Source organism: Oncorhynchus nerka, linkage group LG3 (assembly GCF_034236695.1).
Source record: "Oncorhynchus nerka isolate Pitt River linkage group LG3, Oner_Uvic_2.0, whole genome shotgun sequence".
In the NCBI taxonomy this organism is placed as follows: domain Eukaryota; kingdom Metazoa; phylum Chordata; class Actinopteri; order Salmoniformes; family Salmonidae; genus Oncorhynchus; species Oncorhynchus nerka.
The window spans coordinates 5,641,582-5,657,268 of NC_088398.1; positions in this window are offsets into that span (position 1 = coordinate 5,641,582).

Here is a 15,687-nt window from a genome sequence, read left to right on the forward strand (position 1 = left end):
GACACAAACCGGTGCATCTGGCACCTACTACCAACCCCAGTTCAAAGGCACTTAAATATTTTGTCTTGCCCATCCACGTTCTGAATGGCACACTTAACCAATCCATGTCTCAAGGCTTAAAAATTATTATTTAACTTGTATCTGCCCCTTCATCTACACTGATAGAGAAATACAGCGAGATCTGCAGTAGAGCTACAACAGAGAGATAGAGAAATACAGAGATATCTACAGTAGAGCTACCACAGAGAGATAGAGAAATACAGAGATATCTACAGTAGAGCTACCACAGAGAGATAGAGAAATACAGAGATATCTACAGTAGAGCTACCACAGAGAGATAGAGAAATACAGAGATGTCTACAGTAGAGCTACCACAGAGAGATAGAGAAATGCAGAGATATCTACAGTAGAGCTAGCACAGAGAGATAGAGAAATGCAGAGATATCTACAGTAGAGCTACCACAGAGAGATAGAGAAATACAGAGATGTCTACAGTAGAGCGTCCTACAGAAATACAGCGATATCTACAGTAGAGCTACCACAGAGAGATAGAGAAATACAGAGATGTCTACAGTAGAGCTACCACAGAGAGATAGAGAAATACAGAGATGTCTACAGTAGAGCTACCACAGAGAGATAGAGAAATGCAGAGATATCTACAGTAGAGCTACCACAGAGAGATAGAGAAATACAGAGATGTCTACAGTAGAGCTACCACAGAAATACAGAGATATCTACAGTAGAGCTACCACAGAGAGATAGAGAATACAGAGATGTCTACAGTAGAGCTACCACAGAGAGATAGAGAAATGCAAATGCAGAAATACAGATATCTACAGTAGAGCTACCACAGAGAGATAGAGAAATGCAGAGATGTCTACAGTAGAGCTACCACAGAGAGATAGAGAAATACAGAGATGTATACAGTAGAGCTACCACAGAAGATAGAGAAATACAGAGATATCTACAGTAGAGCTACCACAGAGAGATAGAGAAATACAGAGATGTCTACAGTAGAGCTACCACAGAGAGATAGAGAAATACAGAGATGTCTACAGTAGAGCTACCACAGAGAGATAGAGAAATGCAGAGATATCTACAGTAGAGCTACCACAGAGAGATAGAGAAATACAGAGATATCTACAGTAGAGCTACCACAGAGAGATAGAGAAATACAGAGATATCTACAGTACCACAGAGAGATAGAGAAATACAGAGATGTCTACAGTAGAGCTACCACAGAGAGATAGAGAAATACAGAGATATCTACAGTAGAGCTACCACAGAGAGATAGAGAAATACAGAGATATCTACAGTAGAGCTACCACAGAGAGATAGAGAAATACAGAGATGTCTACAGTAGAGCTACCACAGAGAGATAGAGAAATGCAGAGATATCTACAGTAGAGCTACCACAGAGAGATAGAGAAATACAGAGATGTCTACAGTAGAGCTACCACAGAAATACAGAGATATCTACAGTAGAGCTACCACAGAGAGATAGAGAAATACAGAGATGTCTACAGTAGAGCTACCACAGAGAGATAAAGAAATACAGAGATGTCTACAGTAGAGCTACCACAGAGAGATAGAGAAATACAGAGATATCTACAGTGGAGCTACCACAGAGAGATAGAGAAATGCAGAGATATCTACAGTAGAGCTACCACAGAGAGATAGAGAAATACAGAGATGTCTACAGTAGAGCTACCACAGAGAGATAGAGAAATGCAGAGATATCTACAGTAGAGCTACCACAGAGAGATAGAGAAATACAGAGATGTCTACAGTAGAGTGTCCTACAGAAATACAGCGATATCTACAGTAGAGCTACCACAGAGAGATAGAGAAATACAGAGATGTCTACAGTAGAGCTACCACAGAGAGATAGAGAAATACAGAGATATCTACAGTAGAGCTACCACAGAGAGATAAAGAAATACAGAGATGTCTACAGTAGAGCTACCACAGAAATACAGAGATATCTACAGTAGAGCTACCACAGAGATAGAGAAATACAGAGATGTCTACAGTAGAGCTACCACAGAGAGATAAAGAAATACAGAGATGTCTACAGTAGAGCTACCACAGAGAGATAGAGAAATACAGAGATATCTACAGTGGAGCTACCACAGAGAGATAGAGAAATGCAGAGATATCTACAGTAGAGCTACCACAGAGAGATAGAGAAATACAGAGATGTCTACAGTAGAGCTACCACAGAGAGATAGAGAAATGCAGAGATATCTACAGTAGAGCTACCACAGAGAGATAGAGAAATACAGAGATGTCTACAGTAGAGCTACCACAGAGAGATAGAGAAATACAGAGATATCTACAGTAGAGCTACCACAGAGAGATAGAGAAATACAGAGATGTCTACAGTAGAGCTACCACAGAGAGATAGAGAAATGCAGAGATATCTACAGTAGAGCTACCACAGAGAGAGAGATAGAGCTAAACAGAAATACAGAGATGTCTACAGTAGAGCTACCACAGAGAGATAGAGAAATACAGAGATGTCTACAGTAGAGCTACCACAGAGAGATAGAGAAATACAGAGATATCTACAGTAGAGCTACCACAGAGAGATAGAGAAATACAGAGATATCTACAGTAGAGCTACCACAGAGAGATAGAGAAATACAGAGATGTCTACAGTAGAGCTACCACAGAGAGATAGAGAAATGCAGAGATATCTACAAATGTAGAGCTAGCTACCACAGAGAGATAGAGAAATACAGAGATGTCTACAGTAGAGCTACCACAGAGATAGAAAGAATACAGAGATGTCTACAGTAGAGCTACCACAGAGAGATAGAGAAATACAGAGATATCTACAGTAGAGCTACCACAGAGAGATAGAGAAATACAGAGATGTCTACAGTAGAGCTACCACAGAGAGATAGAGAAATACAGAGATATCTACAGTAGAGCTACCACAGAGAGATAGAGAAATACAGAGATATCTACAGTAGAGCTACCACAGAGAGATAGAGAAATACAGAGATGTCTACAGTAGAGCTACCACAGAGAGATAGAGAAATGCAGAGATATCTACAGTAGAGCTACCACAGAGAGATAGAGAAATACAGAGATGTCTACAGTAGAGCTACCACAGAAATACAGAGATATCTACAGTAGAGCTACCACAGAGAGATAGAGAAATACAGAGATGTCTACAGTAGAGCTACCACAGAGAGATAAAGAAATACAGAGATGTCTACAGTAGAGCTACCACAGAGAGATAGAGAAATACAGAGATATCTACAGTGGAGCTACCACAGAGAGATAGAGAAATGCAGAGATATCTACAGTAGAGCTACCACAGAGAGATAGAGAAATACAGAGATGTCTACAGTAGAGCTACCACAGAGAGATAGAGAAATGCAGAGATATCTACAGTAGAGCTACCACAGAGAGATAGAGAAATACAGAGATGTCTACAGTAGAGCTACCACAGAGAGATACAGAGATATCTACAGTAGAGCTACCACAGAGAGATAAATACAGAAATACAGAGATGTCTACAGTAGAGCTACCACAGAGAGATAGAGAAATACAGAGATATCTACAGTAGAGCTACCACAGAGAGATAGAGAAATACAGAGATATCTACAGTAGAGCTACCACAGAGAGATAGAGAAATACAGAGATGTCTACAGTAGAGCTACCACAGAAATACAGAGATATCTACAGTAGAGCTACCACAGAGAGATAGAGAAATACAGAGATGTCTACAGTAGAGCTACCACAGAGAGATAGAGAAATACAGAGATGTCTACAGTAGAGCTACCACAGAGAGATAGAGAAATACAGAGATGTCTACAGTAGAGCTACCACAGAGAGATAGAGAAATACAGAGATATCTACAGTAGAGCTACCACAGAGAGATAGAGAAATACAGAGATGTCTACAGTAGAGCTACCACAGAGAGATAGAGAAATACAGAGATGTCTACAGTAGAGCTACCACAGAGAGATAGAGAAATGCAGAGATATCTACAGTAGAGCTACCACAGAGAGATAGAGAAGAGCTACCACAGAGAGATGAGATGTCTACAGTAGAGCTACCACAGAAGATAGAGAAATACAGAGATATCTACAGTAGAGCTACCACAGAGAGATAGAGAAATACAGAGATGTCTACAGTAGAGCTACCACAGAGAGATAGAGAAATACAGAGATATCTACAGTAGAGCTACCACAGAGAGATAGAGAAATACAGAGATATCTACAGTAGAGCTACCACAGAGAGATAGAGAAATACAGAGATATCTACAGTAGAGCTACCACAGAGAGATAGAGAAATACAGAGATATCTACAGTAGAGCTACCACAGAGAGATAGAGAAATGCAGAGATATCTACAGTAGAGCTACCACAGAGAGATAGAGAAATACAGAGATGTCTACAGTAGAGCTACCACAGAGAGATAGAGAAATACAGAGATATCTACAGTAGAGCTACCACAGAGAGATAGAGAAATACAGAGATGTCTACAGTAGAGCTACCACAGAGAGATAGAGAAATACAGAGATGTCTACAGAAATAGAGAGCTACCACAGAGAGATAGAGAAATACAGAGATGTCTACAGTAGAGCTACCACAGAGAGATAGAGAAATACAGAGATATCTACAGTAGAGCTACCACAGAGAGATAGAGAAATACAGAGATATCTACAGTAGAGCTACCACAGAGAGATAGAGAAATACAGAGATATCTACAGTAGAGCTACCACAGAGAGATAGAGAATCTACAGTAGAGCTACAGAGATAGAGAAATACAGAGATGTCTAGAGAGCTACCACAGAAATACAGAGATATCTACAGTAGAGCTACCACAGAGAGATAGAGAAATACAGAGATGTCTACAGTAGAGCTACCACAGAGAGATAAAGAAATACAGAGATGTCTACAGTAGAGCTACCACAGAGAGATAGAGAAATACAGAGATATCTACAGTGGAGCTACCACAGAGAGATAGAGAAATGCAGAGATATCTACAGTAGAGCTACCACAGAGAGATAGAGAAATACAGAGATGTCTACAGTAGAGCTACCACAGAGAGATAGAGAAACAGAGATATCTACAGTAGAGCTACCACAGAGAGATAGAGAAATACAGAGATATCTACAGTAGAGCTACCACAGAGAGATAGAGAAATGCAGAGATATCTACAGTAGAGCTACCACAGAGATAGAGAAATACAGAGATGTCTACAGTAGAGCGTCCTACAGAAATCTATCTACAGTAGAGCTACCACAGAGAGATAGAGAAATACAGAGATGTCTACAGTAGAGCTACCACAGAGAGATAGAGAAATACAGAGATATCTACAGTAGAGCTACCACAGAGAGATAGAGAAATACAGAGATGTCTACAGTAGAGCTACCACAGAGAGATAAATGCAGAGATATCTACAGTAGAGCTACCACAGAGATATCAGAGATACAGTAGAGCTACCACAGAGAGATAGAGAAATACAGAGATGTCTACCACAGAGAGATAGAAATAGAGCTACCACAGAGAGATAGAGAAATGCAGAGATATCTACAGTAGAGCTACCACAGAGAGATAGAGAAATACAGAGATGTCTACAGTGAGCTCCTACAGAAATACAGCGATATCTACAGTAGAGCTACCACAGAGAGATAGAGAAATACAGAGATGTCTACAGTAGAGCTACCACAGAGAGATAGAGAAATACAGAGATATCTACAGTAGAGCTACCACAGAGAGATAGAGAAATACAGAGATGTCTACAGTAGAGCTACCACAGAAATACAGAGATATCTACAGTAGAGCTACCACAGAGAGATAGAGAAATACAGAGATGTCTACAGTAGAGCTACCACAGAGAGATAAAGAAATACAGAGATGTCTACAGTAGAGCTAGTACCACAGAGAGATAGAGAAATACAGAGATGTCTACAGTAGAGCTACCACAGAGAGATAGAGAAATACAGAGATATCTACAGTAGAGCTACCACAGAGAGATAGAGAAATACAGAGATGTCTACAGTAGAGCTACCACAGAGAGATAGAGAAATGCAGAGATATCTACAGTAGAGCTACCACAGAGAGATAGAGAAATACAGAGATGTCTACAGTAGAGCTACCACAGAAATACAGAGATATCTACAGTAGAGCTACCACAGAGAGATAGAGAAATACAGAGATGTCTACAGTAGAGCTACCACAGAGAGATAAAGAAATACAGAGATGTCTACAGTAGAGCTACCACAGAGAGATAGAGAAATACAGAGATATCTACAGTAGAGCTACCACAGAGAGATAGAGAAATACAGAGATATCTACAGTAGAGCTACCACAGAGAGATAGAGAAATACAGAGATGTCTACAGTAGAGCTACCACAGAGAGATAGAGAAATGCAGAGATATCTACAGTAGAGCTACCACAGAGAGATAGAGAAATGCAGAGATATCTACAGTAGAGCTACCACAGAGAGATAGAGAAATACAGAGATATCTACAGTAGAGCTACCACAGAGAGATAGAGAAATACAGAGATGTCTACAGTAGAGCTACCACAGAGAGAAATACAGAGATATCTACAGTAGAGCTACCACAGAGAGATAGAGAAATACAGAGATGTCTACAGTAGAGCTACCACAGAGAGATAGAGAAATACAGAGATATCTACAGTAGAGCTACCACAGAGAGATAGAGAAATACAGAGATGTCTACAGTAGAGCTACCACAGAGAGATAGAGAAATGCAGAGATATCTACAGTAGAGCTACCACAGAGAGATAGAGAAATACAGAGATATCTACAGTAGAGCTACCACAGAGAGATAGAGAAATACAGTAGAGCTACCACAGAGAGATAGAGAAATACAGAGATGTCTACAGTAGAGCTACCACAGAGAGATAGAGAAATACAGAGATATCTACAGTAGAGCTACCACAGAGAGATAGAGAAATACAGAGATATCTACAGTAGAGCTACCACAGAGAGATAGAGAAATACAGAGATGTCTACAGTAGAGCTACCACAGAGAGCTAGAGAAAAATGCAGAGATATCTACAGTAGAGCTACCACAGAGAGATAGAGAAATGCAGAGATATCTACAGTAGAGCTACCACAGAGAGATAGAGAAATACAGAGATGTCTACAGTAGAGCTACCACAGAGAGATAGAGAAATGCAGAGATATCTACAGTAGAGCTACCACAGAGAGATAGAGAAATACAGAGATGATAGAGAAAAATACAGAGATATCTACAGTAGAGCTACCACAGAGAGATAGAGAAATACAGAGATGTCTACAGTAGAGCTACCACAGAGAGATAGAGAAATACAGAGATATCTACAGTAGAGCTACAACAGAGAGATAGAGAAATACAGAGATATCTACAGTAGAGCTACCACAGAGAGATAGAGAAATACAGAGATGTCTACAGTAGAGCTACCACAGAGAGATAGAGAAATGCAGAGATATCTACAGTAGAGCTACAGAGAGATAGAGAAATACAGAGATGATACAGTAGAGCTACCACAGAAATACAGAGATATCTACAGTAGAGCTACCACAGAGAGATAGAGAAATACAGAGATGTCTACAGTAGAGCTACCACAGAGAGATAAAGAAATACAGAGATGTCTACAGTAGAGCTACCACAGAGAGATAGAGAAATACAGAGATATCTACAGTAGAGCTACCACAGAGAGATAGAGAAATGCAGAGATATCTACAGTAGAGCTACCACAGAGAGATAGAGAAATACAGAGATGTCTACAGTAGAGCTACCACAGAGAGATAGAGAAATGCAGAGATATCTACAGTAGAGCTACCACAGAGAGATAGAGAAATAGAGCAGAGATATCTATCTAGTAGAGCTACCACAGAGAGATAGAGAAATACAGAGATGTCTACAGTAGAGCGTCCTACAGAAATACAGCGATATCTACAGTAGAGCTACCACAGAGAGATAGAGAAATACAGAGATGTCTACAGTAGAGCTACCACAGAGAGATAGAGAAATACAGAGATATCTACAGTAGAGCTACCACAGAGAGATAGAGAAATACAGAGATGTCTACAGTAGAGCTACCACAGAAATACAGAGATATCTACAGTAGAGCTACCACAGAGAGATAGAGAAATACAGAGATGTCTACAGTAGAGCTACCACAGAGAGATAGAGAAATACAGAGATGTCTACAGTAGAGCTACCACAGAGAGATAGAGAAATACAGAGATGTCTACAGTAGAGCTACCACAGAGAGATAGAGAAATGCAGAGATATCTACAGTAGAGCTACCACAGAGAGATAGAGAAATACAGAGATGTCTACAGTAGAGCTACCACAGAAATACAGAGATATCTACAGTAGAGCTACCACAGAGAGATAGAGAAATACAGAGATGTCTACAGTAGAGCTACCACAGAGAGATAGAGAAATGCAGAGATGTCTACAGTAGAGCTACCACAGAGAGATAGAGAAATGCAGAGATATCTACAGTAGAGCTACCACAGAGATAGAGAAATACAGAGATGTCTACAGTAGAGCTACCACAGAAATACAGAGATATCTACAGTAGAGCTACCACAGAGAGATAGAGAAATACAGAGATGTCTACAGTAGAGCTACCACAGAGAGATAGAGAAATACAGAGATGTATACAGTAGAGCTACCACAGAGAGATAGAGAAATACAGAGATATCTACAGTAGAGCTACCACAGAGAGATAGAGAAATACAGAGATATCTACAGTAGAGCTACCACAGAGAGATAGAGAAATACAGAGATGTCTACAGTAGAGCTACCACAGAGAGATAGAGAAATGCAGAGATATCTACAGTAGAGCTACCACAGAGAGATAGAGAAATGCAGAGATATCTACAGTAGAGCTACCACAGAGAGATAGAGAAATACAGAGATGTCTACAGTAGAGCTACCACAGAGAGATAGAGAAATGCAGAGATATCTACAGTAGAGCTACCACAGAGAGATAGAGAAATACAGAGATGTCTACAGTAGAGCTACCAAATACAGATATCTACAGTAGATACCACAGAGAAAGAGAAATACAGAGATGTATACAGTAGAGCTACCACAGAGAGATAGAGAAATACAGAGATATCTACAGTAGAGCTACCACAGAGAGATAGAGAAATACAGAGATATCTACAGTAGAGCTACCACAGAGAGATAGAGAAATACAGAGATGTCTACAGTAGAGCTACCACAGAGAGATAGAGAAATGCAGAGATATCTACAGTAGAGCTACCACAGAGAGATAGAGAAATACAGAGATGTCTACAGTAGAGCTACCACAGAAATACAGAGATATCTACAGTAGAGCTACCACAGAGAGATAGAGAAATACAGAGATGTCTACAGTAGAGCTACCACAGAGAGATAAAGAAATACAGAGATGTCTACAGTAGAGCTACCACAGAGAGATAGAGAAATACAGACTACAGAGATAGAGAAATGCAGAGATATCTACAGTAGAGCTACCACAGAGAGATAGAGAAATACAGAGATGTCTACAGTAGAGCTACCACAGAGAGATAGAGAAATGCAGAGATATCTACAGTAGAGCTACCACAGAGAGATAGAGAAATACAGAGATGTCTACAGTAGAGCTACCACAGAGATAGAGAAATGCAGAGATATCTACAGTAGAGCTACCACAGAGAGATAGAGAAATACAGAGATGTCTACAGTAGAGCGTCCTACAGAAATACAGCGATATCTACAGTAGAGCTACCACAGAGAGATAGAGAAATACAGAGATGTCTACAGTAGAGCTACCACAGAGAGATAGAGAAATACAGAGATATCTACAGTAGAGCTACCACAGAGAGATAGAGAAATACAGAGATGTCTACAGTAGAGCTACCACAGAGAGATAGAGAAATGCAGAGATATCTACAGTAGAGCTACCACAGAGAGATAGAGAAATACAGAGATGTCTACAGTAGAGCTACCACAGAGAGATAGAGAAATGCAGAGATATCTACAGTAGAGCTACCACAGAGAGATAGAGAAATACAGAGATGTCTACAGTAGAGCTACAACAGAGAGATAGAGAAATGCAGAGATATCTACAGTAGAGCTACCACAGAGAGATAGAGAAATACAGAGATGTCTACAGTAGAGCGTCCTACAGAAATACAGCGATATCTACAGTAGAGCTACCACAGAGAGATAGAGAAATACAGAGATGTCTACAGTAGAGCTACCACAGAGAGATAGAGAAATACAGAGATATCTACAGTAGAGCTACCACAGAGAGATAGAGAAATACAGAGATGTCTACAGTAGAGCTACCACAGAAATACAGAGATATCTACAGTAGAGCTACCACAGAGAGATAGAGAAATACAGAGATGTCTACAGTAGAGCTACCACAGAGAGATAAAAAATACAGAGATGTCTACAGTAGAGCTACCACAGAGAGATAGAGAAATACAGAGATGTATACAGTAGAGCTACCACAGAGAGATAGAGAAATACAGAGATATCTACAGTAGAGCTACCACAGAGAGATAGAGAAATACAGAGATGTCTACAGTAGAGCTACCACAGAGAGATAGAGAAATGCAGAGATATCTACAGTAGAGCTACCACAGAGAGATAGAGAAATACAGAGATGTCTACAGAGAGCTACCACAGAAATACAGAGATATCTACAGTAGAGCTACCACAGAGAGATAGAGAAATACAGAGATGTCTACAGTAGAGCTACCACAGAGAGATAAAGAAATACAGAGATGTCTACAGTAGAGCTACCACAGAGAGATAGAGAAATACAGAGATATCTACAGTGGAGCTACCACAGAGAGATAGAGAAATGCAGAGATATCTACAGTAGAGCTACCACAGAGAGATAGAGAAATACAGAGATGTCTACAGTAGAGCTACCACAGAGAGATAGAGAAATGCAGAGATATCTACAGTAGAGCTACCACAGAGAGATAGAGAAATACAGAGATGTCTACAGTAGAGCTACAACAGAGAGATAGAGAAATGCAGAGATATCTACAGTAGAGCTACCACAGAGAGATAGAGAAATACAGAGATGTCTACAGTAGAGCGTCCTACAGAAATACAGCGATATCTACAGTAGAGCTACCACAGAGAGATAGAGAAATACAGAGATGTCTACAGTAGAGCTACCACAGAGAGATAAAGAAATACAGAGATGTCTACAGTAGAGCTACCACAGAAATACAGAGATATCTACAGTAGAGCTACCACAGAGAGATAGAGAAATACAGAGATGTCTACAGTAGAGCTACCACAGAGAGATAAAGAAATACAGAGATGTCTACAGTAGAGCTACCACAGAGAGATAGAGAAATACAGAGATGTATACAGTAGAGCTACCACAGAGAGATAGAGAAATACAGAGATATCTACAGTAGAGCTACCACAGAGAGATAGAGAAATACAGAGATGTCTACAGTAGAGCTACCACAGAGAGATAGAGAAATGCAGAGATATCTACAGTAGAGCTACCACAGAGAGATAGAGAAATACAGAGATGTCTACAGTAGAGCTACCACAGAAATACAGAGATATCTACAGTAGAGCTACCACAGAGAGATAGAGAAATACAGAGATGTCTACAGTAGAGCTACCACAGAGAGATAAAGAAATACAGAGATGTCTACAGTAGAGCTACCACAGAGAGATAGAGAAATACAGAGATATCTACAGTGGAGCTACCACAGAGAGATAGAGAAATGCAGAGATATCTACAGTAGAGCTACCACAGAGAGATAGAGAAATACAGAGATGTCTACAGTAGAGCTACCACAGAGAGATAGAGAAATGCAGAGATATCTACAGTAGAGCTACCACAGAGAGATAGAGAAATACAGAGATGTCTACAGTAGAGCTACAACAGAGAGATAGAGAAATGCAGAGATATCTACAGTAGAGCTACCACAGAGAGATAGAGAAATACAGAGATGTCTACAGTACAGAGCGTCCTACAGAAATACAGCGATATCTACAGTAGAGCTACCACAGAGAGATAGAGAAATACAGAGATGTCTACAGTAGAGCTACCACAGAGAGATAGAGAAATACAGAGATATCTACAGTAGAGCTACCACAGAGAGATAGAGAAATACAGAGATGTCTACAGTAGAGCTACCACAGAGAGATAGAGAAATGCAGAGATATCTACAGTAGAGCTACCACAGAGAGATAGAGAAATACAGAGATGTCTACAGTAGAGCTACCACAGAGAGATAGAGAAATGCAGAGATATCTACAGTAGAGCTACCACAGAGAGATAGAGAAATACAGAGATGTCTACAGTAGAGCTACAACAGAGAGATAGAGAAATGCAGAGATATCTACAGTAGAGCTACCACAGAGAGATAGAGAAATACAGAGATGTCTACAGTAGAGCGTCCTACAGAAATACAGCGATATCTACAGTAGAGCTACCACAGAGAGATAGAGAAATACAGAGATGTCTACAGTAGAGCTACCACAGAGAGATAGAGAAATACAGAGATATCTACAGTAGAGCTACCACAGAGAGATAGAGAAATACAGAGATGTCTACAGTAGAGCTACCACAGAAATACAGAGATATCTACAGTAGAGCTACCACAGAGAGATAGAGAAATACAGAGATGTCTACAGTAGAGCTACCACAGAGAGATAAAGAAATACAGAGATGTCTACAGTAGAGCTACCACAGAGAGATAGAGAAATACAGAGATGTATACAGTAGAGCTACCACAGAGAGATAGAGAAATACAGAGATATCTACAGTAGAGCTACCACAGAGAGATAGAGAAATACAGAGATGTCTACAGTAGAGCTACCACAGAGAGATAGAGAAATGCAGAGATATCTACAGTAGAGCTACCACAGAGAGATAGAGAAATACAGAGATGTCTACAGTAGAGCTACCACAGAAATACAGAGATATCTACAGTAGAGCTACCACAGAGAGATAGAGAAATACAGAGATGTCTACAGTAGAGCTACCACAGAGAGATAAAGAAATACAGAGATGTCTACAGTAGAGCTACCACAGAGAGATAGAGAAATACAGAGATATCTACAGTGGAGCTACCACAGAGAGATAGAGAAATGCAGAGATATCTACAGTAGAGCTACCACAGAGAGATAGAGAAATACAGAGATGTCTACAGTAGAGCTACCACAGAGAGATAGAGAAATGCAGAGATATCTACAGTAGAGCTACCACAGAGAGATAGAGAAATACAGAGATGTCTACAGTAGAGCGTCCTACAGAAATACAGCGATATCTACAGTAGAGCTACCACAGAGAGATAGAGAAATACAGAGATGTCTACAGTAGAGCTACCACAGAGAGATAGAGAAATACAGAGATATCTACAGTAGAGCTACCACAGAGAGATAGAGAAATACAGAGATGTCTACAGTAGAGCTACCACAGAGAGATAGAGAAATGCAGAGATATCTACAGTAGAGCTACCACAGAGAGATAGAGAAATACAGAGATGTCTACAGTAGAGCTACCACAGAGAGATAGAGAAATGCAGAGATATCTACAGTAGAGCTACCACAGAGAGATAGAGAAATACAGAGATGTCTACAGTAGAGCTACCACAGAGAGATAGAGAAATACAGAGATGTCTACAGTAGAGCTACCACAGAGAGATAGAGAAATGCAGAGATATCTACAGTAGAGCTACCACAGAGAGATAGAGAAATACAGAGATGTCTACAGTAGAGCTACCACAGAAATACAGAGATATCTACAGTAGAGCTACCACAGAGAGATAGAGAAATACAGAGATGTCTACAGTAGAGCTACCACAGAGAGATAGAGAAATGCAGAGATATCTACAGTAGAGCTACCACAGAGAGATAGAGAAATGCAGAGATATCTACAGTAGAGCTACCACAGAGAGATAGAGAAATACAGAGATGTCTACAGTAGAGCTACCACAGAAATACAGAGATATCTACAGTAGAGCTACCACAGAGAGATAGAGAAATACAGAGATGTCTACAGTAGAGCTACCACAGAGAGATAGAGAAATACAGAGATGTATACAGTAGAGCTACCACAGAGAGATAGAGAAATACAGAGATATCTACAGTAGAGCTACCACAGAGATAGAGAAATAGAGATATCTACAGTAGAGCTACCACAGAGATATCTACAGTAGAGCTACCACAGAGAGATAGAGAAATAGAGATATCTACAGTAGAGCTACCACAGAGAGATAGAGAAATGCAGAGATATCTACAGTAGAGCTACCACAGAGAGATAGAGAAATACAGAGATGTCTACAGTAGAGCTACCACAGAGAGATAGAGAAATGCAGAGATATCTACAGTAGAGCTACCACAGAGAGATAGAGAAATACAGAGATGTCTACAGTAGAGCTCCTACAGAAATACAGCATATCTACAGAGAGCTACCACAGAGAGATAGAGAAATACAGAGATGTCTACAGTAGAGCTACCACAGAGAGATAGAGAAATACAGAGATATCTACAGTAGAGCTACCACAGAGAGATAGAGAAATACAGAGATATCTACAGTAGAGCTACCACAGAGAGATAGAGAAATACAGAGATGTCTACAGTAGAGCTACCACAGAGAGATAGAGAAATGCAGAGATATCTACAGTAGAGCTACCACAGAGAGATAGAGAAATACAGAGATGTCTACAGTAGAGCTACCACAGAAATACAGAGATATCTACAGTAGAGCTACCACAGAGAGATAGAGAAATACAGAGATGTCTACAGTAGAGCTACCACAGAGAGAAAAGAATACAGAGATGTCTACAGTAGAGCTACCACAGAGAGATAGAGAAATACAGAGATATCTACAGTGGAGCTACCACAGAGAGATAGAGAAATGCAGAGATATCTACAGTAGAGCTACCACAGAGAGATAGAGAAATACAGAGATGTCTACAGTAGAGCTACCACAGAGAGATAGAGAAATGCAGAGATATCTACAGTAGAGCTACCACAGAGAGATAGAGAAATACAGAGATGTCTACAGTAGAGCTACAACAGAGAGATAGAGAAATGCAGAGATATCTACAGTAGAGCTACCACAGAGAGATAGAGAAATACAGAGATGTCTACAGTAGAGCTACCACAGAAATACAGAGATATCTACAGTAGAGCTACCACAGAGAGATAGAGAAATACAGAGATGTCTACAGTAGAGCTACCACAGAGAGATAAAGAAATACAGAGATGTCTACAGTAGAGCTACCACAGAGAGATAGAGAAATACAGAGATGTATACAGTAGAGCTACCACAGAGAGATAGAGAAATACAGAGATATCTACAGTAGAGCTACCACAGAGAGATAGAGAAATACAGAGATGTCTACAGTAGAGCTACCACAGAGAGATAGAGAAATGCAGAGATATCTACAGTAGAGCTACCACAGAGAGATAGAGAAATACAGAGATGTCTACAGTAGAGCTACCACAGAAATACAGAGATATCTACAGTAGAGCTACCACAGAGAGATAGAGAAATACAGAGATGTCTACAGTAGAGCTACCACAGAGAGATAAAGAAATACAGAGATGTCTACAGTAGAGCTACCACAGAGAGATAGAGAAATACAGAGATATCTACAGTGGAGCTACCACAGAGAGATAGAGAAATGCAGAGATATCTACAGTAGAGCTACCACAGAGAGATAGAGAAATAC